The following is a 26,758-nucleotide window of genomic DNA, read 5'->3' on the forward strand; positions in this document are numbered from 1 at the left end:
CATTGAGTCACCGCTGACGGGCTTAACCCACATCTTTTTTGCTTCCCATTGTTTGTTATAACCGCGCAGTCTTTTCTTTTTTGCAGCTTTATCCATATTTGCACATGACAAACCGATCGAACAACACCAGACGTTACTGAAACTTTTTGTTTTGTCTGGAATCGGCAAAATATAGCGTACAACTGATGCGCATAAAGGGGCCTGTGATTGGATGACAGGTGAATCTCTCGTGCGTGATGCATCAACTTACGATATTTTGACTTTACGATGGTGCAAAAGCGATAAACATTCAATAGAAACCGTACTTCGAATTTTGAATTTTGATCTTTTCGACGAACCAGGCGTGCAACTGCTGCACAGAAAGTGACAGGACTTCAACCAAGTCACCAAGTCCGGGACAATTTGTTGACCGACTCGGCCGTGGCTGGGTGAATGATGAGTTGGCCCGGGTGCTGGACTGCACACAAAGTCCAGCCGGCGGGCCAGCTGAGGAGTTTTGGCCTGGGCTCCGGACTTTGCATGCGATGTCGCGCGCAGAGTCCGGCACCCCATCCAACTCATGAACCGATGATCGACCATGAAAAGGAAGGGTGGCGGTTTCGGTGGTAAGCAAAGGTCCGAAGATCGGACAGCTGACCGGGCTGCCGACCGACGGGGCCACAGGCGAGGTGCTGCTGCTGCACTCCATGGGCTGCACTACGTCGGGACGGGTGAGGCGGGGTCGAACGGGGCGCTCTGACCCGACAGTCCCCTCGACCCGAGTAGTAGGAGTCAAATGCGGGACAAGGGCGGTCCCGTATGGGACAAACCAATTCACCCCAATATACGGGTTGTCCCGGCTAATACAGAACAGTTGGCAACCCTAGATACAGCATGGAAACGGGCCCCTTTGACCTACCGAGTCCAAGCCGGCCAGCATTCACCCGTACACCATTCTTTCCTACACACTAGGGACAATTTACAGAAACCAATTAATCTACAAACCTGCATGTCTTTAAATGTGGGAGGAAATTGGAGCACCCTGAGTAAACCTATGCTTCACAGAGAAAATGTGCAAGCTCCAAGCAGACAGCACCCATAATCAGGATTGAACCTGGATCTCTTGTACTGTAAGGCAGCAATTCTACCTACAAATTTCAGTAAATAATGAACAAGCTTTTTGTTTTTCTATCCTATTTTTATGTTTTCCACACCAAGATGCCTATTACAGTTCTGATGAAGTTACACCTGAAATATTAATTTATCTTTCAATTTGCAGAGGAACCTATTATTTTGCACATTTTCCCTAATATGGAAGCATCTTTAAACATACATTTGAAGCAATCAGAGTGCATGTGTTTAGACATTGGAGATACAGCTTGGAAATGGGCCCTTCAGCTGACCAGCAATCATCCCGTATACTAGCACTATCCTACACACTAGAGACAATTTACAATTTTACTTCGGAGTCACGTGAGTGACTACGTGAAGAACCCGCTCAGTGCGCAGGCGCGGCATTACGCCAGCAGTGCAACAGCGGCCGCAACGGGAGTTAGGCTTTCCCGTTACAGGATGAACCGGACCGTCAGGTGAGTACCCTGAGGTCGGGGTTTCTTTTACAGGTGAGCCTTTTTTCTGCTTGTGTTTTTTACAGGCAGAGAAAAAGGCTCTGGAACAAAACTGTCCCCCGTTCAAGGAGGAACGGTTTCCCGTCGGGGGGAAGGGGAGCAGCAACAGGCGGTAGGAGCGACCCGGTGTTCCGTAATTCCCCGACACCGTGCCGAGGCCAGCCCGCTAGTACCTGAGCAGCGGGCTGGACGCATAGCCACTCGAGAGGCATCCGGCAGGTGTTCCCGATTGGGACGGGACGTCTCTCCACCCGCACGGGGGGAGAGAGAGCCGCCTGAGCCGCTGGAGCGGCTCACGGAGCAGGTGCCTGCGAGACGCGCTGCTTGAGGGGCGCTCTCGCATCTACAAGGCAAAAGCTCCAGAAGAAGGCGGTAGGAACCGGGCGCTCCGCTATTCCCATCACCGCGCCGAGCCCAGTCCCGCTAGTGCCTGAACTGCGGGCTGGATATCTAGCCATCCGAACAGGCATCCGACCGGTGGCGTCCGATTCGTCGGACGGGGGCATTTCTCCACCTAAATGGAGGAGGGACAGCCGCCTGAGCTGCATCCAACAGCTATTGGAGCAGCTCCAGCGAGATGCGCAGAAAGAGCGCTCTCGCGAAAAGAAAAAACAAGACTTTCGAAATCTGCCCCCGTCCAACTCCGCAAGAGGAGAAGGGGGGGCAGCAACAGGCGGTAGGAGCGCTATCCGGGCGCTACGCTATCCCCGACACCGAGCCGAGTCCAGCTCCGCTAATGTCTGAACAGCGGGCTGGAGGCAAAGCCAAACGGAAGAGCAACCGGCCGGTGGCATCCGACTCGTCGGACAGGGACGTCTCTCCACCCAGGAGGGGGAGGGACAGCCGCCTGAGCCGCATGGAGCGGCTCTTGGAGCAGGTGCTCCAGCAAGGTGCACCCCGGGAGGGGAGCTCTTGCAGAGGGAAGTCAGGCACTCCCTCTACAGTGCCTCCTGCACTGTCCATTGCATCCTCCTTTCCAGAGGATAGCTTTGGGGACCAGGACTGGGCTGGTCCAGAACAAGGGGTTATGGCTGAAGATTTCGGGAGTATGCAGGGGGTGCAGGAGCAGGAACAGCTGCTTGGTGCAGTGGGCCGCTACGTGTCAAAACCCCGTGCAGGGGAACCGCTAGAGGCCAAACTAGCGGCAAGTATCAATCACCTTTCCAACAGAGCTCTGCAGGGGCAGGTGATTAATGAAGCTTTAGATACTATACGGCGCCGGAGAACTGTGAACCTCTAAAAAGTACCAGCGGTGAACAGCCAAATCTGGGGACACATTGGGGCAACCATCCGGCACCACGAGCTAAAGCTGCAGCGGATACTCCGACTATTGACAGCAGGCATCACTTCGTTTGCTCGTTCTATAAACAACACCGAGATGACCACCAATCAACAGGATACACTCGCGTTGTTGTGTAACACGCAGTTTGAAATTAATAATCTGCGGAAAGAAATCATCAAACCTGCCATCAGTCCTCGATTTGCCGGGCTGTGTAAAACACTAGCCGATAAGCCAGACAGGCTGCTCTTCGGGAAGGCAGGGTATAAAACGAGCAAACTGAAAACACACACCACCAAGTGGCAGCACCCCGCCGCATCCACCAGTAAACATCCGCCATTCAACACTGGTGAAAGCTCGGGGTCCGCTTACTTTCACCGTAAGTCTTTTTTAGACCAGGGCCCAGAGCGGACCCCATGGAAAATGCGCCAACCCCCAACAAACACGACACATCAGACACCTCGCAAGCCGACCAAAGGGAATCAGAGGAAATACCCGTAACCATGGAGGTAGGTGGGTCTGGTTCCTATCACCTTTTGGGAGTTGGAGGCTTAATACTAACAGGAGGTAGATTGCACCGGTTTGAAGCATAGTGGATACAAAATACAATTCATGTCAGAAAAAACGCCGCCAGTTCAACAATGGCCCCAAAGGGTATTTCTCCCTCCGTCAAAGAGAAACGTGAGGGACAAGCTGAACTGGTGAGACTTATCACAAAGGGGGTCATCAAAAAGACCAAACATGAACCTTTGGAATTTGTATCGAATATATTCACTAAAACCAAAAAAGATGGTGGCTGTCGCATCATCATTGACTTAACATCACTAAACAAATTTGTTAAGTATATACATTTCAAAATGGAGACATATGTTACTGCCAAACAACTGAATTCCAAAGGATATTCGACAAGTAGCAAGAGTAATTGGGAAAATGGTAGTAGCAAAGGTACAGGCAATAAAACGACATACAGGTCACTATGATCGTGTCATGAACTTACCCACTGAAGCAATATCAGAGCTACAGTGGTGGGCAGAAAACGTTTGGCATAGTTTTCTGCCCTATCTTTATCACTAACCCTACTTTAGTTACTAAAACAGATGCCAGTGCTCAAGGCTGGGGAGCGACTAACTCCATATCCAGCACAGGTGGTAGATGGACTAACCTAGAGTCATCATTACTACTTACACTGGGCATTAACTATCTAGAGATGTTGGGCGCCTTTTATGGTTTAAAAGCATATGTATCTAATATGCAGCACTTGCATGTTCGGTTACAAATTGATAAATACTACGGTGACGGCTTATATTAACCATATGGGTGGCATAAAATCATTGTCATGCGACAAATTGGTCAACATGATTTGGCAATGGTGTGTCGAAAGACATATTTGGCTATCAGCTACTTACCTACCAGGTAAGCTAAACACCCATGCCATGAGAAAATTAAACGCCTGGGTTGCAAGTTTGAACAGACCTTACCTGGAACTAGGATTGTCCAAACAAACCATCACCATGTCGGCATCCCTTCGAACATCCACCAGAGGCAGTACTTAACCAGCATCAAAAAAGGGAGAAGTACTGCCAGGAAACAGGGACGACATACGCAACAGCTACAGCCACCAACATACTGGAGTTCCTGGCCTATCTACACCACGATGTAGGGATCAGCTACAGTGCCATTAACAACCAGCGCCAGGACAACAGGCGATGGGATCCCATCCACTGGTGGTAAAACTGATGAAGGGCATTTACAATATCAAGCCCTAAGCCCAGGTATACCCATATTTGGGATATCAGTGTGGTCCTGACATATCTCAGGGAATGGCCACCAGCCAGATCCCCCGGCCTCGAGCAAGCTACACTAAAGACGCTCATGTTGATGGCACTTGTATCCGCTCAGAGGGTCCAGTCACTACACCTATTGCGACTGGACAACATGATCACAGCTCCAGACCAGATCTGTCGTTATCCAGCGACTGATCAAACAGAGCAGACCAGGAACACCTAATCCAGTCGTGGCTTACCCACCAGAACCACGGTTATGTGCCATGACTCACCTACTATCCTACATAGACACAACCAAAATATACGAGGGAGATGAAAGGCCTTGTGGGTCAGTCACAAAAACCTTATGGTCGGGTGACGAGCCAAACCATTGCGAGATGGCTCAAGCAGGTGCTAGAAACTGCTGGGATAAACACTAACATATACAAATTTTATTCCACCAGGACAGCATCCATGTTGACGGCTAAAGAATGGACATGCCTATAGACCACATCCTGGCTACAGCAGGATGGTGGGGGGGAAAAGACCGTTCAGAAATTTTATAATAAGCCGTTGGCAAAACCTGGTTTATTTGCAGTAAAGATTTACGAACTGCAAATATTTAATTTAAGCCCAGGGGAGCAACTTAATTCTTTGTTGTTATTGTTTAAAAAATACCATTGTGTTTTTCTACAAATAGACTCATTGGTTGATTACGATAACACTTCCTCCCTCTCCGGCAGTGAGTGAAATGAAACTGTTACACGGTTTGAAATCACAGAGCTTTGAAATCTTCACGTAGTCACTCACGTGACTCCGAAGTAAAATAGTAAGATTAAACGAGAACTTACCAGTTTGAAGTTTGATCTGTATTTTATGAGGAGTTACGATGAGGGATTACGTGCCCTCCGCTCCCACCCTCATTATATGGATCAAACTAATAAATTGATGTCTCCTTATCTTTACTATGTTTACTTCAAATAACTGTGTCTATCTGTGATTCCACACCGCTGCTTGGAAGTATGCCGCGCCTGCGCACTGAGCGGGTTCTTCACGTAATCCCTCATCGTAACTCCTCATAAAATACAGATCAAACTTCAAACCGGTAAATTCTCGTTTAATCTTACTATTTTACCAAAGTCAGTTAACCTACAAATCTGTACCTATTTGGAGCGTGGGAGGAAAGCGGAGCACCTGGAGTAAACCCATGCGGTCACAGGGGGACGCAATGAATTCCACAAATTCACCATAACGCCACAAATTTTATTTTAGAACATAGAACAGTACAATCTAAACTAATTGGACTATCTTTGATCAGACTTTACTGGACTTTATCTTGCACTAAACATTATTCACGTTTTTCCCTTTATCATGTATTTGTACACTGTGGATGGTTTAATTGTAATCATGTATTGTCTTTCTGCTGACTGGATAGCAAGCAACTAAGCTTTTCACTGTACCTTGGTATATGTGACAATAAACTAAACTCTACTTAACACAACTCAACTGTAATCCTAACCACTGGCACTGGGTTTGTATTCCTTGACGCAAAGTGCTGGAGTAACTCAGCGGGACAGACAGCATCTCTGGAAAGAAGGAATGGGTGATGTTTCGGGTTGAGACTCTTTTTCTCTATTCCTTGCCTGTCATTCTATTCTGTGTCTGTCTGAATGCCTGTTATATGTTGCTATTGTACCTGCTTCGACCACTTCCCCCAGCAGTGCGTTCCAGCCACCTGCCACTCCCTGTGTAGAAACATTCGCACTGCCCATCCTTTAAACCTTCCCTCACTCATTTTAACATAATTAAGCTACACAGCCCCTCAAGCTTTGTCTGCCATTTAATAAGATCATGGCTGAAGCTATGCTACAGGTTGACTTTCCTGTTCAGCCCTCATATCTCCTGATTCACTTAGTGTAATCTATTGATTACAGCCTTGAGCGTGTGCAATGACTCAGCATCATTAGCCCTCTCAGGTAGATTTACAACCCCTCTTTGTTAAGACATTTTTCCACATATCCGTGCTAAATAGATGATCATTTTCTCCCTTGTTTTAAACTGTCCGGTCACAGGATGGAGTCTCTTGGTATCTCAAAAAAAGGAATAGAAAATAAGGCACAAAGTGCTGGAGTAACAGCAGTTCAAGCAACATCTTTGGTCCAAGCAACATCTAGCTACCCCACACCATCAGGTCCAGAATAAATTACTTTCCTACAACCATCAGGTTCGTGAACAGTCCTACACAATTCTCATCCTACCTCAACACCAGACCACTAACGCAATTATCAAAAAAGCTCATCAGCGCCTCTACTTCCTGAGAAGATTACAGAGAGTCGGATTGTCAAGGAAGACTCTCTCTAACATCTACAGGTGCACAGTAGAGAGCATACTGACCGGTTGCATCATGGCTTGGTTCGGCAATGTGAGCGCCCTGGAGAGGAAAAGACTACAAAAAGTAGTAAACACTGCCCAGTCCATCATCGGCTCTGACCTTCCTTCCATCGAGGGGATTTATCGCTGCCTCAAAAAGGCTGGCAGTATCATCAAAGACCCACACCATCCTGGCCACACACTCATCTCCCTGCTACCTTCAGGTAGAAGGTACAGGAGCCTGAAGACTGCAACAACCAGGTTCAGGAATAGCTACTTCCCCACAGCCATCAGGCTATTAAACCTGGCTCGGACAAAACTCTGATTATTAATAACCACTTTCTGTTATTTGCACTTTACCAGTTTATTTATTCATGTGTGTATATATTTATATCATGGTATATGGACACACTGATCTGTTTTGTAGTAAATGCCTACTATGTTCTGTGTGCTTAAGCAAAGCAAGAATTTCATTGTCCTATACAGGGACACATGACAATAAACTCACTTGAACTTGAACTTGATTCTCCTCTTCAAGCAGAATGGACTTCTTTTCTAATTGTGTTTTCCATTAACCTCTTGTTTTTTGCAGCATTTTTTCTCTTTTCACTGTCTTGTGGAGTCTACGTACAATTTGTATTTTTGTATTTGTATTTGTGTGCTGTCTGAGTCCATGTGCCTGTGATGCAGCTGCAAGCAAGATCTTCATTGTACTTCTACATCATTGAACCCGTGCATATGACAATAAACCTGACCTGACCCATGTGGACTGACAGAGGTGTCTCGCAGCACAGTTGAGTCCCACATTACGGAGGAGGCTGAGTTCTGAGTAAATGATCTGTGACGGGGTGGCACAGTGGTGCAACGATAGAGCAGCTGCCTCACAGTGCCAGGGACTAGGGTTCAATCCTGCCTACGGGTGCTGGCTGTAAGGAGTTTGTACGTTCTCCTTGTGACCACGTGGGTTTTCTCCGGGTGCTCCGGCTTCCTCACACACTCAAAGATGTACAGGTTTATAGGTTAATTAGCTTCAGTGAAATTGTAAATTGCGGTAGTGCTGGTGTACGGGGTGATCATTGCTCGGCATGGACTCGGTGGACTAAACGTTTCCGCGCTGCATCTCTAAAGTCTTCTTGGTTCTCCAAAATGTGTGTCTGCATTATCGATTCAGACTTAAAAACATTGTGCTCATTGATTTCATCTTTTTCCCCACATCAATTTCAGAAAAGTGAATTTTTATTCCATATCCCAGAATTTTTAGTGGTGATATGTGAATTCCGTAAGGGTGAATTTCTGTTACCCGAACTGTTGCTTGCAGAGGTCTCCTGAATCTACTCTGTCAACCTATCTCAGAATCTTCAATGCTCCCATAATAGCCCCTCTTATCCTTCAATGCTCCAGTGATCATTTCTTTACTCCATTCACTTCAAGTCCAATACCTGGCTGATTTTCATTTCTACCCTTCCCCAAAACAGTGGATGTCAAATAGCAAGCTGCCACCAGCTAAACCATGCCAGGTCAGATGCACTGTTAACTTCTTGGTCATTATGAATGTGGAGAGGATGTTTCCACTGGTGGGAGAGCCTAGGACCAGAGGTCATATCCTTTAGAAAGGAGATGAGGAGGAATTTATTTAGTCAGAGGGTGGTCAATCTGTGGAATTCATTGCCACAGAATCTGTGGAGGTCAAATCAACTTTGTAAGGAGGAGATTGACAAATTCTTGATTAGTATGGGTGTCAGGGGTTATAGGGGGAAGGCAGGGGGATGGGGTTGAGAGGGAAAGATAGATCAGCCATGATTGAATGGCAGAGTAGACCTGATGGGCTGAATGGCCTAATTCTACTCCTATAACATGAACCTATTAATGTTCAGTCATTTACTGAGGAAGGTGAACATTTATATAGCATCTTTCACAATCACAACCTCAGGGCATCCCAAAGTGCTTTTCACCCAAATGAAGTACAATTTTGAGTAGTGTATTCATTATCTGAGCAACTGAAAGGGTCGTGTAAACAGGCAATTACAGGGTGATGAATATCATCCACAGATGGGACTCTGTGATCCAACACATTGAGAGCAGAGTAGCATTTGATTGGAGTTTGTCCAAGTTAAGCACAATTGTGTTGTTCTATCTTTAATAGTCCTACTGCATGAAGAGCAATACTTGATTCATGCATTTGGTTTTAAATCCCAGTCAGTGGTGACATGAGAGCAGTCTATAAGAAACGTTCCCCAAAACAGTGGACCAAACAAAAAAACAGCTTCTTCCTCTCTGTTATCAGACTGTTAGCTTTTGTGTCCTCAGTGTTAGCTTGTTCCATTAGCTTAGGGCACTGTCCAATTCACCGCTTCTCAGTTTTGGACATTGGACATTGTCTATGGTACTGACTACAATGCTGATAACTATATCCTGCACTCTGTATCTTTCCCTTTGCTCTATCTATTGTACTTGAGTTTGACTCAAGGCTTTTCTTTTTTTTTTTTTTTTTTTTTAATTAGGTGCAGGAGTAGGCCATTCGGCCCTTCGAGCCTGCACCGCCATTCAATATGATCATGGCTGATCATCCAACTCAGTATCCCGTACCTGCCTTCTCTCCATACCCTCTGATCCCCTTAGCCACAAGGGCCACATCTAACTCCCTCTTAAATATAGCCAATGAACTGGCCTCGACTACCCTCTGTGGCAGGGAGTTCCAGAGATTCACCACTCTCTGTGTGAAAAAAGTTCTTCTCATCTCGGTTTTAAAGGATTTCCCCCTTATCCTTAAGCTGTGACCCCTTGTCCTGGACTTCCCCAACATCACTATACCTCAGTGCATGTGACAATAATAATCCTAAACCTAAACCTTATGTGAGCTCCAGGATGCAGAATAAACTGATGATATGACCCCAGGTGGAAGTTGAATTGCTAATGTAAAATTCCTCACTCCTGCTGCAACAATTACCTGATTGTATATGGTGTGTGGCCAGCACAGTAGTCCTCCAGCAGCGATCTCGGAGTGTGCTATTTTTGGCACTGCGCAATCCTGAGATAACTTGTACTTGAAACAAAATTAACTGCATATTAAATACAGCATATACCTTGCTGTTTTCTCCAATCCTCCCTCAATGTGGTGCTACCATGGGTCATGGGTCAGTCAAAGGCTAGGTATAAGATGTGAAGGCCACATATAGTAATGCATAACTTTCTGGTCAACTATCTATGTAATGTCTCCGTCCAGGAGAAATATGCCAGCACATTGCCATTAATCACTCCTAGGTTTAGCTTTGTTATTGTAGCAAGGTACAGTGAAAAACTTTGTTTTGCATGCTATCCAAACAGGTCAGATATACTACACATAAATACAATCAAGTCAAACTCAAGTACAATAGATAGAGCAAAGGGGAAGATACAGAGTGCAGAATATAGTTCTCAGCTTTGTAGCGCATCAGTTCCATAGACAAAGTCTAATGTCCACAGTGGTGTAGAGGTGAATTGGACAGTCCCCAAGTGTATGGAAGGACCATTCACGAGCCTGAAGACAGAAGGGAAGAAGCTGTTCCTGAACCTTGTGGTGCACACTTTCAGGCTACTGTACCTTCTGCTGGTCGGGATTAGGGAGAAGAAGGAATGATAGGGTGGAACAAGTCTTTGATTATGTTGGCTGCTTTTCCGAGGCAGTGTGAAATGTAGGTGGAGTCAATGGGGGGGGGGGGGGGGGGGGGGGGGGAAGTATTATTTTCAAGGAATTCTGATTACTTTTCATCTTCCCTTGCTATCCGCTTCCCCCGTAATGAAAGTCAGCCTCAGTGGGCCGAAGAGCCTGTTTCCACACTGTATCTCTAAACTAAACTAAATGAATTGCTTGCAGTAAGTTCTGACGATGTACAGTAATTTTGAGACTTAATGTAATTGTACTCTACACCTCATATATCCTGATTGACCATGTTGGGTCATTTTTGGTATAACATTTGGGTTATCCCCATTGAAGAAACTCCATATCCTGATAATTTTTGCTCTGACTGCACACAAATACACTTCCATGGAAATAAACCTGGAGTGCTCTCATGGTTTACCTGCACCGTGGCATGAATCAAGATACTTTCATTTGAAGTTTATTGACCCAGTCGTGACCCTTGCTCTTCAGCCTTGAAACCTTGTTTTCTCCAAACCTTTATTCCTTTCATTTGGATGCAGGTAGGAGAACTGAGGAAGCTGCAATAAGCTTTGAAGTTTGTGTCTGTCCCACAAGACACCCTATACAAGGTCTGCTTGTTCCAGAGCGTGCACCTTGGAGGTCAATGTTTCTTCTTCAATCCTTCCACTGAACGTGCATGAGCTGAGAATGGGAAGCGTGAGAACAAAACAATGCAGGAATAATTTCACCCTCCAGTGGAGCTCATTTGAAATGCACTTTTAGACCAGTCAGTAATAATCTGGGGTGTGGTTCTGGTTTATGGTTAGTCCTGAGTTAACCAAATCTCATTAGAGATTGCACAGGAAATGTGACATTTGATATTTCTTGAAAAAAATGGACAAAACTGGATTTGTAGAGCATAGACTTAAAATGCTGGAGTAACTCAGCGGGTCAGGCAGCATTTCTGGAGAAAAGGGATAGGTGATGTTTCGGGTCGAGACCCTTCTTCCGACTGAGAGTTAGGGGAGAGAAAAAGGTAGAAAGAACAAATAAATAAAAGGTATGAAAAGAACAATTTAAAGCCAGCAACAATGTTCAAGGCAAAGTGGAGCACCCAATGGTCCATTGATGGATATAGAAAAGGTGATAATAAGGTGATAATGAGGAGTATCTTTTGGGACATACCAACATTTTTCTACAGTGGATGGAATATATCTGAAATAATGCAAATGCAACACTTGGAAACTTCCAACATGGAGACATCTAGTAATCACCAACCATCTGTTTTATACGGGAATAGGTGGATGACGTTTTGGGTCGGGCCCTTCATCAGACTCTCATGAAAGGTTCTGACTTGAAACATTGTGCATCCATTTGCTGCCTGACCCTCTGGGTTCCACCAAGCTTCCAGCATCAGATGCTTCTTGTGTCTCTATCTGTTTTAGGACTGTTGATTGAAGGATAAATATTGAGTACGTATCTGAGCCAAATCTAAAAGACCACTACTAACAGTTAGTGAACACCCGCATAAGAGAGAAGATGGAGTGGTTTACACCCACATAAGGTGGAGGTTTCAGTTGAACTTCTCATCCAAAGGACAGCATCTCCAAGTGTGCAGTATCTCTTCAGTGTTATATCATAATGCTGGTCTACATATTTATGCTCTTGCCTCTGAAGTGGGTCTTGAACTCTAAACCTGAGAATCCTACCAAATGACCTAACATGGGGGAGGCACAGTTGCACAGTGGTAGAGTTGCTGCCTTACAGAGCCAGAGACCCATGTTCGATCTTGACTACGGGTGCTGTCTGTACATAGTTTGCACATTCTCCCTGTGACCACATGGGTTTTCTCTGGGTGCTCCAGTTTCCACCCGCGCTCCAAAGGCATACAGGTTTTTAGGTTACTGATTTTAGATTTTAGAAATACATCGTGGAAACAGGCCCTTCAGCCAACCGAGTCTGCGCCAACCAACAATCACCCCATACACTTGTACTATCCTACACACTATGCACGTATATACGTTTTATGCACGTATATATATTTATATTTATTGCTCATATTCTATGTTCGCTCTTCTGGGGAGATGCTAACTGCATTTCGTTATCTCTGTACTGTACACTGCACAATGAAAATAAAGTTTGAATCTGAATCGCAGCATCGGATTTAAATGTAAATTTGTGTTTCACAGTACTATTGTTGTAAAAATTCAGTAAAGGGTATCCATGTCTTAAGAAATTAATCTGTTTTTTCCGCCAAGACAAGCCTAATGTGTAGTGTCTCGGACATATCTGTAATCCACATCTTCAGTGTGGGGACTGTTGTCTGTTTCCAAAATTTAAGTATAACATTTTTCGCCATTATTAGGCCGTAATTGAGGAAACGTCTTTGAAATATCGTTAGCTTAGAACAGGCCTCTGACATACCTAATATAATCAGTTTTATATCTGGGTCCAATTTAGTTTAAAGTATTTTGGAAAAGGTATCAAATATTCTCCTCCAGAAGTTTTGTAACTTTGTGCAGGAAGCAAAAGAATGGGTTGTGGTCGCTTCTTGGAGGAGACATTTATCACAAATAGGAGAGACATTTGGGAAGATCTTGTTCAATTTGGACTTTGAGTAATAGAGTCTGTGCAGTATTTTAAATAGTATCAGGGAGTGCCTAACATTAAGAGAGCAGTAATGTATGTATAAAAGGCTTTCCTCCCAACTATCCTTTGAGATTAGTAAACCCAATTCATCTTCCCATGCTCGCCTAATCATTTCAGAAGATGGGATGTGTGCAGTTAAAAGGGTATTGTAAATATAGAATCAAATACACAGGACAAGATGTTAAGAAGTCCCTTGTGCCAATAGGTGGGGAGCATTTCACGACATTCGTTGATTGTTGAGAGTGGTAGACGCTCAACATCGGTGGGGGGGCGGGGGGGGGGGGGAGTGGATACGTATATCTTGGCCTGGGTAACCTTCAGGACAGTTGGGCACAGGACACATCATCAGTAGTGTACCCTTGCATCACTGGGTGTTTCGGCCTTTTAACACTATACACCCTCCACAAGGGCGGCCCGCTGCAGGATGATCAGCCCTCAGCGCGTGTCCCGTGTCAAACCGTCCCAAAGATTCACCCTGAAGTACTTGGGGCCCAGCATGGGTCTTTCCGCTTGAGCCAAATCCACCGGCTGCTTCTTTCAGCCGCCTCTGAGAGTGATCTTATGGTCTTCCGCAGAGCCTGACCGTGGATTCCAAGCTCCTTCAGCAGTCTGATGGTAGATGACGCAACAAATCCTCTGCATCCCACTTCAACTGGATAGACTTTGGTGTTCCAGCCACGCTGCGTTGCCTCTGCTGCAAGCTCTGCGTAGCGCAGCTTCTTACGCTCATAGGCCTCCTCAACAGAGTTCTCCCATGGAACTGTGAGCTCTATGATGTAAGCAGTCTTCTGTGAAGGGGACCAGAACACCAAGTCTGGCCTGAGGTTGGTGGAAGCAATTTCAGGTGGAAAAACTAGTTGTCGGCCGATGTCCGCCAGCATCCTCCAGTCGCGGGCCCTGCATAGGTTTCCTTCTTCTGATCTGGTGGAAGGATGTTTAGATGTTTTCTGTCCTTCTCGGACAAAGGTTGTTGCCCTTAGGGGGAGGGGGTTGCTTGCTCTCGGAGGCAAGGAGTTGGTCGCACACCGCCTGTTCTCAAGGGCTGATGCCAGGCTTTTTAGTACCTGATTATGCCGCCACGTGTATCTCCCTTGCGTGAGGCTGGTCTTGCAGCCTACCATGATGTGTTTGAGGGTCGCTGGAGTTGGGCAGAGGGCACAGGTTGGATCCTCGCCGTACCACTGATGGAAGTTCTTTGGTGATGGAAGCACGTCATAAGTCGCTCTGATGATGAAGCTGATCTTGCTTGCTTCCATTTCCCATAGTTCTTTCCAGCTGATCTTCCTCCGCTCCACACCTTCCCACTGCATCCATTGCCCCTGTTTGGCAAGAGAGACCGCCTTTGCACTTCTTGCGGCCTCCTCCTGTCGCCGCACCTCCTCGACCACCAATGTCCTCCGCTCTGATGTTGTGGCCTTTCGCCAAGTTGGTTTACTTGTCGTAAGGCCAAAGCCTCCTCTTCCCTGCTGGACTTGCCCCACGATGTCTTTGTGCCTCAGGGCTGATGAAGCTTGCTGTACTGCATCAGATGGTGTCCACTTCCGGCCAGTTACTAGGGGCGGCGCAACAGCACTGATGGTCTTGTCTCTAGAGTCCCTCAGTGTCATCTGAAGTCTTACTTTAGAACACTTGTATTCCTCTGTTAGACTAGTGAGAGGTAGTTCCAGGACCCCTTTGCCATATAGGCCGATGTTAGTTAGACATCGTGGGACCCCGAGTCATTTCTTCGCATATGAAGTTATGGTTCGCTCCATCTTCTCCACAGTTGTTATTGGGGCTTCATAAATGGTCAGTGGCCACATTGTCCGAGGAAGGAGTCCAAACTGTAGGCACCAGAGCTTCAGTTTCCCAGGCAGTAGGGTCTGATTGATGTTCTCCAGGCCATTGACAATTTCTTGCCTTAGTTGTTGCACCTGCTCTTTGTCCTTGAGACTTGCGTTGTACCATCTGCCCAGGCTTTTAACTGGCTGTTCAGACACTGTTGGTATTGGGTCGTCACTGATACAGAACCTTGTGTCTCTAAGCACCCCCTTGACTATGGAGATGCTTCGAGATTTACTTGGTTTGATCTTCATTCGGGCCCACTTGATGTTCTCCTGCAGCTTTCCAAGTAGCCGCTTGGTGCATGCTGCAGTAGTGGTTAGTGTGGTCATGTCGTCCATGTATGCCCTGATGGGTGGCAGACGGAGCCCAGCCCTGGTTCGTTCACCGCCCACCACCCATTTTGAGGCCCTGATGATGACTTCCATGGCCATTGTAAAGGCCAAGGGTGAGACTGTGCAGCCTGCCATGATGCCTACTTCCAAGCGCTGCCATGTTGTACTGAAGTCAGCTGTTGTGAAGCACAGCTGCAGGTCTTTGAAATAGCTCTTGACCAGTGTGGTGATGAGCTCTGGTACATGGAAAAAGGCAAAAGATTCCCAAAGGAGTTCATGGGGAACTGAACCAAATGCATTGGCCAGATCGAGGAAGATCACATGTAGGTCTCTCTTCTCCTTCTTAGCTGCTTGGATCTGGTGCCAGATCATGCTTGTATGCTCCAAGCAGCCCGAAAATCCTGGAATTCCTGCTTTCTGTACAGATGTATCAATGTACTTGTTTGTTACCAGATAGGTGGACAGCCTTTGTGATACAATGCTGAAAAAGATTTTTCCCTCGACGTTGAGGAGACATATTGGCCGGAATTGGCTGATGTCTGACGCATCCTTTTCTTTAGGTATTAGCACGCCGCCGGCCCTTCGCCACGCCTTAGGTATTGTTTGCTTCTTCCACACCACCCTCATGAGCTTCCATAGAAAGCGTAACACATCCGGTGCGTTCTTGTAGAGCTTGTATGGTACTCCGTTTGGCCCCGGAGCTGATGCTGCTCTTGCTCGCCGGACAGTGTTCTCTACCTCTTTCCATCTTGGAGGGCTGGTGTCCAGGTTGAATTCAGGTGGTTGAATAGGCGGGATGTCATGTGGGATGACTAACTGCTCATGCCTTTTCGTGTCTTGGTGGGCCTTTTCCAGGTGTTCCTCCAATTCCCGTTTTGATGTTTTCAAAGTTCCACTTTTTTCCTTTGCGAAGAGGTCTTTGATGAACTTGAAAGGGTCTTTGTAGAACCGTGTTCTTGTGTGTTCTTTCTTCTTGCGAAGTTTCCTCAAGTTCTCTGCTTTTCGCAAGGTTGCCAATCGGCTCTTGATGTCCTCTTGGAGTAGCATGAGACCTTCTCTCTCTGCCTCAGTTGCTTTTTTCCATTGCTTTTTCAACTGTCTCCTCTCTCTGATTAGCCTCTCGATCTCCTGCTGCCTCCTGGACTTGATTGGTGTTGGTAATTTCTTTCCACCTCTCCCTTTACTCACCCCAAACCGTTCTTCTCCATAGCTGTAGATTGTGTTGCCCATCCTTTCAAGCTTTTCCACTGCTGTGCCCGCTTGTTGCTCCAAGCTATGTATAAGGTCACTGTTGACCGTCTCCCACTCTTTCTTTTCAACAGCTTTGGGCCATTTCACTCCAGGTTTGTGCCCTTTGATCTTTCCCTCCAATGGAGGTCTTTGTCGTTGTTGCGTGGGCTCCTCCACCGGCATTTCTGTGCTTGTATCACCCTCTTCAGTGACATGGGTGCTGATGCTCTGCAAACTTTGGTTTGAGTCCTGTCGCTGTGCTTCACTCGACTGATTTGACTGGTTGCTTCGTAAGAAGTACTGGTCAATGCGAGGCCCATGTCTCTGCTCTCTCAAGCACTTTTTCCTCCCTTGGTGGATCTTCAAGCCCTTCACTGATGTAATTTTCTCCCAACCACAAATGCACACCTGAAGTTTGTGTCCCGCAGCTGTTGTGGATGTCTCATGTGCCATGCTCTCCTTGTCCGTAGTCGTTTCCGTTCCTGGGTCTGTAACCGTGTTATCAATCGGTGAGCCATCTTCCGCCCCCGCTCTCGCAGGCTCTAGGGGTATTCTCTTTAATTTACTTTTAGTAGCATTTAGCGGGTGTCTCCAACTAACTGAAACAGCGTTGGGGACTGCTATCATGGGTAGCTAGCCCATGACGGCCCCAGTGGGGTCTGTTCCCTCCTGTCAGCTGTCTCTCCAAGCTGTCACGTGGACTTTCCCATGTTGTCAGCTGTCCTTTCACAGCAGTCACTGGACGAGTCCAGATTATCAGAATCAAATACACAGGACAAGATGTTAAGAAGTCCCTTGTGCCAATAGGTGGGGAGCATTTCACGACATTCGTTGATTGTTGAGAGTGGTAGACGCTCAACATCGGTGGGGGGGCGGGGGGGGGGAGGGGGAGTGGATACGTATATCTTGGCCTGGGTAACCTTCAGGACAGTTGGGCACAGGACACATCATCAGTAGTGTACCCTTGCATCACTGGGTGTTTCGGCCTTTTAACACTATACACCCTCCACAAGGGCGGCCCGCTGCAGGATGATCAGCCCTCAGCGCGTGTCCCGTGTCAAACCGTCCCAAAGATTCACCCTGAAGTACTTGGGGCCCAGCATGGGTCTTTCCGCTTGAGCCAAATCCACCGGCTGCTTCTTTCAGCCTCCTCTGAGAGTGATCTTATGGTCTTCCGCAGAGCCTGACCGTGGATTCCAAGCTCCTTCAGCAGTCTGATGGTAGATGACGCAACAAATCCTCTGCATCCCACTTCAACTGGATAGACTTTGGTGTTCCAGCCACGATGCGTTGCCTCTGCTGCAAGCTCTGCGTAGCGCAGCTTCTTACGCTCATAGGCCTCCTCAACAGAGTTCTCCCATGGAACTGTGAGCTCTATGATGTAAGCAGTCTTCTGTGAAGGGGACCAGAACACCAAGTCTGGCCTGAGGTTGGTGGAAGCAATTTCAGGTGGAAAAACTAGTTGTAGGCCGATGTCCGCCAGCATCCTCCAGTCGCGGGCCCTGCATAGGTTTCCTTCTTCTGATCTGGTGGAAGGATGTTTAGATGTTTTCTGTCCTTCTCGGACAAAGGTTGTTGCCGTTACGGGGGGGGGTTGCTTGCTTTCGGAGGCAAGGAGTTGGTCGCACACTGCCTGTTCTCAAGGGCTGATGCCAGGCTTTTTAGTACCTGATTATGCCGCCACGTGTATCTCCCTTGCGTGAGGCTGGTCTTGCAGCCTACCATGATGTGTTTGAGGGTCGCTGGAGTTGGGCAGAGGGCACAGGTTGGATCCTCGCCGTACCACTGATGGAGGTTCTTTGGTGATGGAAGCACGTCATAAGTCGCTCTGATGATGAAGCTAATCTTGCTTGCTTCCATTTCCCATAGTTCTTTCCAGCTGATCTTCCTCCGCTCCACACCTTCCCACTGCATCCATTGCCCCTGTTTGGCAAGAGAGACCGCCTTTGCACTTCTTGCGGCCTCCTCCTGTCGCCGCACCTCCTCGACCACCAATGTCCTCCGCTCTGATGTTGTGGCCTTTCGCCAAGTTGGTTTACTTGTCGTAAGGCCAAAGCCTCCTCTTCCCTGCTGGACTTGCCCCACGATGTCTTTGTGCCTCAGGGCTGATGAAGCTTGCTGTACTGCATCAGATGGTGTCCACTTCCGGCCAGTTACTAGGGGCGGCGCAACAGCACTGATGGTCTTGTCTCTAGAGTCCCTCAGTGTCATCTGAAGTCTTACTTTAGAACACTTGTGTTCCTCTGTTAGACTAGTGAGAGGTAGTTCCAGGACCCCTTTGCCATATAGGCCGATGTTAGTTAGACATCGTGGGACCCCGAGCCATTTCTTCGCGTATGAAGTTATGGTTCGCTCCATCTTCTCCACAGTTGTTATTGGGGCTTCATAAATGGTCAGTGGCCACATTGTCCGAGGAAGGAGTCCAAACTGTAGGCACCAGAGCTTCAGTTTCCCAGGCAGTAGGGTCTGATTGATGTTCTCCAGGCCATTGACAATTTCTTGCCTTAGTTGTTGCACCTGCTCTTTGTCCTTGAGACTTGCGTTGTACCATCTGCCCAGGCTTTTAACTGGCTGTTCAGACACTGTTGGTATTGGGTCGTCACCGATACAGAACCTTGTGTCTCTAAGCACCCCCTTGACTATGGAGATGCTTCGAGATTTACTTGGTTTGATCTTCATTCGGGCCCACTTGATGTTCTCCTGCAGCTTTCCAAGTAGCCGCTTGGTGCATGCTGCAGTAGTGGTTAGTGTGGTCATGTCGTCCATGTATGCCCTGATGGGTGGCAGACGGAGCCCAGCCCTGGTTCGTTCACCGCCCACCACCCATTTTGAGGCCCTGATGATGACTTCCATGGCCATGGATATTAATTTGTATCTGCCTTTCTATTCATGCATTTGTCTAATATATCTAGGCCCATAGTCTTGTGTGTGTGTTTTCACATCGTCTCGGATTTGAAGATATCTAAAAAAATTGCTTTCAAATGATATTTCTCCTGTCATTCTTCAAACGAGAGGTAGCTCCCCTTCTCGTAAAGATCTCCCAGCGTTTTAATTCCTAAGTTTTCCTATTGTGCAAACGCCTTATCTAAAGTAGACGGTTTAAACGAGGGATTGTTGGCGATTGGTAAAAGGAGAGAGAAATTTCTCAATTTGAGAGTTGATTTCAACTGTTTCACCCTGACTATGGGTGCTGTCTATACAGTTTATCCATTCTTCCTGTGACCACATGGGATTTCTCCAGGTGCTCTGGTTTCTGCCCACATGCCAAAGACTTACAGGTTTGCTGGTTAATTTGTCTTCGGTAACTATTGTAGATAGTCCTTCGTGTGCAGGATAGTGCTAGTGTATGAGGATCGCTGGTCGGCACGGACTCGGTGGGTTGAAGGGCTTGTTTCCACACTGTATCCCTTAACTAAACTAAACTAAACTAAACTAAACTAAACTAAACTAAACTAAACTAAACTAAACTAATCTCGGCACTAAATTTTGGACACAGATATGGTGGTTAAACAAGTGAAGCTGAATTTCTTAATTGGCTTTATCCTATTGAATCTTCATCATTTTAGATACTTTGTTTAGGTTACATCCTAACCGTCTAAACTTAAGGGAATACAAGTTAGTCTGGTAACCTCATGATATCATCCTGATATCATTTTGGGTTGTGTTCCATCCACATCCAATAGATATTTCTTGGTCCTAAGCCTGACATTGAAGACAATACTCCTCTAGGGATCTGACCTAGACTCTGAACAACCCAAGCATAACTTCCTGCCCTTTGTATTCCAGCCGCCTTGTGATATAGGCCAAGATTCCATTAGCTATTTTTGGATCTGGCTTGTGCCTATTTTTTTTAAACTCACTCCTGCTGAGTTCTCACTCTGTTTTGCCAAATCTACACTGAGGACCAGTTTTAACAAAGCAAAATGATCGTCCATTAAGTCTGGAGTGAAAGTAGATAAAGTGAAAGCACTGGTAAAGTCAGCAGTCTTAGTTACCTAAAGCTTTATTACTGATGTCCATGAATCCGGAACAGTTTACTTGACTAAACCGTACAATTCTGGACAGAAAAGCACCAACTGATAAGTCACAGTTTCATAGTTTTTATTAATTTATTCAATTCCATGTTTAATCAAATGTTATTTTTATACATAATTTTAGATCATTTTCTTCATCTTTGTCTTGTTCATTTTGAAATTGGCATGATTAGGATACTGAAGTCTGAAGAAGAGTCTCGATCTGAAACATCACGTATCCATGTTCTGCAGAGATGTTGCCTAACCCATTGAGTTACTTCAGCACTTTGTGTACTTTTGAACACTACTCAGTCCTGCCTGAGAGTTCCATCTAAACAAACGCCTCCCCCCCTTCCTTCCTCTCTTTCCTGAGCACCATCTAGAAATTCACCTATTTCTCCTACAAGAGTATGAGAGTAGACTCGATGGGCTGAATGGCCTAATTTTACTCCCATGTCTTATGGTATTATGCACCTATGACTATTGGATTTGATTGGAATACAATTCAAAATGTTCCTAGGGCTATAGTAAGAGGTTATATAAGATTAACTTGTATTCTCGAGTTTAGAAGCTAGAATGTGACCTAAAGAATCGGAATAAAAGTTAATTTTATATAAACTCATAATATCACCCTGTTAACATTTTGAGTTGTGTTCCATCCACAGCCAATAAATAGAAAAGGTTAAATATAGTTTACATAAGAATAACTTGTTTTCCCTTGAGTTTAGAAAATTGTTCCAGGCACACTCCACCCTCTGTGTAAAAAAACTTGCCCCGCACACCTCCTTTAAACTTTTCCCCTCTCACCATCAAGCTCTCCCCGTCACTTCCGACATTCCAAAGACAACAATTTATGGTAAGTCTTTCCAGCCTCTCCTTGTCGCTAATACCCCCTAATGGCTTGATTGTAATCATGTATTGTCTTTCCGCTGAATGGTTAGCACACAACAAAAGTTCAGCACGTACTGTGTAGTTTGTACGTTCTCCCCGTGACCACATGTGCTTTCTCCGGGATCTTTGGATTCCTCCCACACTCCAAAGACACACAGGTTTGCAGGTTAATTGGCTTGGTGTATTTGTAAATTGTCCCTAGTGTGTGTAGGATAGTGTTAATGTGCGGGGATCGCTGGTCAGTGCGGACTCGGTGAGCCGAAGGGCCTATTTCCGCGCTATATCTCTAAACTAATTTTAACTAAAAAACGAACTAATCCAGAAATCTTTCTAGTAAACCTCTTGTGCACCATTTCTATAACCTGTACATCCTTCCTGCAAATTCATCACTCTCAGCTTCATTTGTAGGCTTACTACCCAGCATCCATGGGGAATGGGCTCTGCTGCTTGGACAAATATGGTGTTTAGTGAAGAGTTACTTTTGTTGTCACATGTTCAATGTTACTGAAGATTATGAAATAAGGCAAGAACCTTTAACTCACCTCCAAATTGGCAATTGGAGAATGTGTAGGGGATTATGAGCTGCACGGTGGTGCAGCAGTTAAGTTGCTGCCTTACAGCGACAGACACCCTGGTTCGATCCTGACTACAGGCGCTGACAGTACGGAGTTTCTACGTTCTCCCCATGACCACGTGTGTTTTCTCCGGGTGCTCCGGTTTCATCCCACACTCTAAAGATGTACAGGCTTGTTGAAAAATTCCAAATTATCCCTAGTGTGTACGATAGTGCTTATGTACAGGGATCGCTGGTCGGCGCGAACTCGGTGGGCCGAAGGGCCTGTTTCCACACTGTGTCTCTAAACTAATCTAAACTAAATAGGGATGTCAGTGTTCTCCTGATGTTGGGCTGGGTGCTCCTTCAGTGTTGGCCCAGTGGGTGTGGGAGCTCCCTCAGTTTGAGTTTTGTTTATTGTCACGTGTACCGAGGCACATTGAAAGGTTTTTGTTGCGTGCTATCCAGTCAGTGGAAAGACAATACATGATTACAATCGAGCTATTCACAGTGTACGGATAACATTTAGTGGAAGATAAAGCCAGTAAAGACCAATCAAAGATAGTCTGAGGGTCTCCAATGAGGTAAATAGCAGCTCATGACTGCTCTCTGGTTGTGGTAGGATGTTCAGTTGCCTGATAACAGATGGGAAGAAACTGTCCTTGAATCTGCAGGTGTGCATTTTAACACTTCTGTACCTTTTGCCAGATGGGAGGGGGTGGGGGGAAAGAGGGAGTGGCCGGGGTGAATCATTTGATTCACATTGTCATTGATTATGCTGGTGGCCTTCCCGAGGCAGCGTGAGGTGTAGATGGACTCAATGGAAGGGAGGTTGGTTTGTGTGATAATCTGGGCTGTGTCCACAATTCTCTCAGAAATTGCAGAGAATTGTAGACACACCCAAGTGGGTCTCTCAGTGCTGCCCCGCTGGGTGTAGGAGCTCCATTGATGCTACCCCACTGGGCCCCTCGAGGGGCTGAATAACCTGTATCTCTAAAATAAACAAAGAATTCTTCGTGATTACCTTACAGCGCCAGAGCCCTGGGTTTGATAATGACTAGTAGGGGTACTGTCTGCTACGTTCTCCCTGTGACCACGTGGGTTTTCTCTGGGTGCTCAGGTTTTCCTCCCACACTCCAAAGATATGTGGGTCTGTATGTTAATTGGCTTCAATAGCTTGTAAAATTGTCCCTAGTTTGTAGGATAGTGCTAGTGTATGGGGTGATCGCTGGCTGGTGTGGACTTGGTGGACCGAATGGCCTGCTTCCGTGCTATAGCTCCAAAGTCTCAAGTCTCCACAGATTGACCTGACTTACACTCTACTGTTTTGGCTATCATCAGTTCGGTTTCTGTGTCTCCGATCTGTGTGGCTGAAATGTTCAGCATTTATTATCCTGAGACTCCTGGGTCTGTCTCAACAACTCCCTCGGCTATTAAGCCTGTAAATAAGATGTCTTAAATGAGGTTAATCATTATCAAACAATTTGCAGTGTTATTCCCACTGCAATTTGAATTTTCAGGTACATTATAGCACAGAGCAGAGTGAAAGTGTTCTGTTAGAGGCTGGGACTGTGCATCTGATGAATGAGCATGAGCAGAGATGTTTTCTTTAATAAGATGCTATTCTAAAAACAAATGGATCTGTTTCAACCATACATGTTGCAAAATGTTCATTAACCTGGAAGCACAGTGGCACAGTGGTAGAGTTGCTGCGTTACAATGCCAGAGACCCGGGTTCGATCTTGACTATTGGTAGACACAAAATGCTGGAGTAACTCAGAGGCAGAATCTCTGGATAGAAGGAATGTGTGACTTTTCAGGTCGAGACCCTTCTTCAGACTGAATCAGGGGAGAGGGAGATACAGAGATAAGGAAATGTAAGGTGTGAAAACGAGAGAGGAGAATATCTTCAAAGTAGACATACCTTGAGAAGATTTGGTTCTACCTGTACGGAGTTTGTACGTTCTCCATGTGACCATGTGGGTTTTCTCCGGGTGCTTCCACACGCCAAAGACGTACAGGTTTGAGGGTTAATTGGCTTCGGTAAAGATTGTAAATTGTCCCTAGTGTGTAGGGTGGTGCTGGTGTTTGGGGAGTGATGGTCGGCCTGGACTCGGTAGGCCGAAAGGCCTGTTTTCACGTTGTATCTTTAAACCAAACTAAACAACATGTTTCAATAATTTAAACACTGGCACATGGTAAAGTTTTATTTTAAGATATTTTCAGATAGTCCCACACAACTTCTATTGGATTCTTTGGGCATGTGATTGGATCCTGATACATTAACCAACCTTCAGCCAAAAGGAAAGCAAATAACCCCGGCTGCCTTGAGTCATGCCTTGGCTCATCAGACAGAGTATTGAGTATGGAAGTCGGGAGGTCACGTTACAGTTGTATAAGTCATCGGCGAGGCCACATTTAGAGTATTGTGTTCAGTTTTGGTCACGCTGTGATAGGAAACTCGAGGGCCTGAGATTTAGGGAGAGGGCGAGCAGACTAGAACTTTATTCCTTGGAGCATAGGAGGATGAAGGGTGATCTTATAGTGTAAATGATCATCAGAGGAATGGATCGGGTAAATGAACACTGTCTTTTACCCAGAATAGGGAAATCGAGAACCAGATGACTTGGGTTTATGGTGAGGGGAGAAATATTTAATAGGAAACTGAGGGGCAACTTTTTTACACAAAGGGTGGTCGGTATATGCAATGAGTTGCCAGAGGTGGTAGTTGTGGCAGGTACTATCACAGCATTTAAGAAACATTTGTACAGGTGAATGGGTAGGGTAGGTTTAGAGGGATATGGGCCAAATGAAGGCAGGTAGGACTAGTATAGGTAGGGCATGTTGGTGGCCAAAGGGTCTGTTTCCACACTATATGACTCTATGATTCTAATAAGATACCATCCAATTGTGAAAGCTCAGAACAACAACAATAACAACAGTTGGCATTTACCTAGCACCTTTTAATGTAGGAAAATGTTCAAAGACAATTCACAGAAGACTAATTAGTCAAAATCAGGCAGGTGCGACTAGTGTACATGGGGCATGTTGGTGGGATGACCAAGTTGGTCCGAAGGGCCTGTTTCCACGTTGTATGACTATGTCTCTCTGAATCCAAGTCACTGCTCTACCCTGCAACAAACAGCATTGGCATCTCCAAGACATTGAGGTCCGAGCAACTACTACATTTTGACCAAAGATAGACACAAAATGCAGGAGTAACTCAATGGGCCAGACAGCATCTCTGGAGGAAAGGGATAGGATATGTTTTGGATTGAGACCCTTCTTCAGATTGAGAGTCGGGGCAGAGGGAAACGCGAGGTATGAAAAGGTTTAAAGAACAAATGAATGAAAGGTGTAAAAAGAACAAATCAAAGCCAGACAGATGATCAAGGAAAGGTGGGGCCCACAATGGTCCATTGTTGGCTGTGGAGAAGGCGATAACGAAGTGAAAACTAAGCAGGACAACAGTGAAACTAGTAGGATGACTAGGATGGGGGAGGGGTGGAAAGAAAGTTACATGGTTAGAGAAATCAATATTCATATCACTGCGTTGTAAGTTGCCCAGGCGAAATATGAGGTGTTGTTCCTCCAATTTGTTAACCCTGCCCACCTGGCCCGTCACCAATAAATGCCGTACCATTAGCTCCTGGAAGATCCAGACACTGATGCGCCCACTGGCCATTGAACAGTGGCCGAGTCTATGTAGAGCACCTCCAAATAAAATTGCACATTGCACTGAATAAACACAGCTTATTGTCAATGGAACAGCATTCAAGAGTGAAATATATACGGTTGATTGAGCTTAGCCCAATTTAATATATTTTTCCCGCAGACTTGTAGCACAATCCTGCTGTTCTGATTGCTCCACTGTAAGGAGAACTGTCAGACTCAACATGGTTAATGACAAAGTGCTAATATGTCTGCAGACTGATACACTTCAGCTTTTCATTTTTTTATTTCCTAATAGGAAATCAAATTCCAGAAAAAGCTTTTGCAGATATTAAACTACTTGGCAGGAGAAGAGACGGAGATCAGTGGTTGAACAACAGGACTTCTGCCGTTGGTTCACAGTGGACGGAACAAAGATTGGTGATTTAACAAAGAAATGTGCAAACTGCACCGATGTTAATTGAACAACATAGAGGCAGAGCAAGGTCTGGCAGACTGCTCCCTGACTGAAAGATCAGAACATTAACCTAACACATGTCACTTGTACTAAGTCCAAACAACAGTAGACTCATTGTTAAGCAACAGCATCCTGGTTTGTTTTGTTCATTCTTCACATTGGACTACTTCCATCATAGTCCCCACAAAACACAAATAAACTGTACGCCAGCAGGAGAGAAACTGCATTGCCTCCATCATGCTCAGAATGTCTTTTGATGCCCAACATATGTGCATATGTTTCAAATTCATTCTAAAATAATGTTCTTAACCAGTGCATTTTTTTTGTAGAAAATAAAAGCTGCCAGTACGCATGATTAGTTTAGTTTGGTATAGAGATAGAGCATGGAAACAGGCCCTTCAGCCCACCGAGTGTATGTTGACCATCGATCACTATGTACACCAGTTCTATGTCCGACAAACTAGGGGCGATTTACAGAAACCAATTATCCTACAAGCCT

The 26,758-nt window shown here is 45.9% G+C and overlaps 1 long non-coding RNA gene across 1 annotated transcript; it reads left to right on the forward strand.

Moving 5' to 3' along the window:
* Positions 1 to 12,826: 12,826 nt before the first annotated feature.
* On the forward strand, positions 12,827 to 24,788 carry LOC116972039. The gene is made up of 3 exons (XR_004411706.1): positions 12,827 to 12,907; positions 15,390 to 15,397; positions 24,778 to 24,788. It is a non-coding gene; the product is annotated as an uncharacterized LOC116972039 (long non-coding RNA).
* The last annotated feature ends 1,970 nt before the right edge of the window (positions 24,789 to 26,758 follow it).

Source organism: Amblyraja radiata, chromosome 1, assembly GCF_010909765.2.
Source record: "Amblyraja radiata isolate CabotCenter1 chromosome 1, sAmbRad1.1.pri, whole genome shotgun sequence".
In the NCBI taxonomy this organism is placed as follows: domain Eukaryota; kingdom Metazoa; phylum Chordata; class Chondrichthyes; order Rajiformes; family Rajidae; genus Amblyraja; species Amblyraja radiata.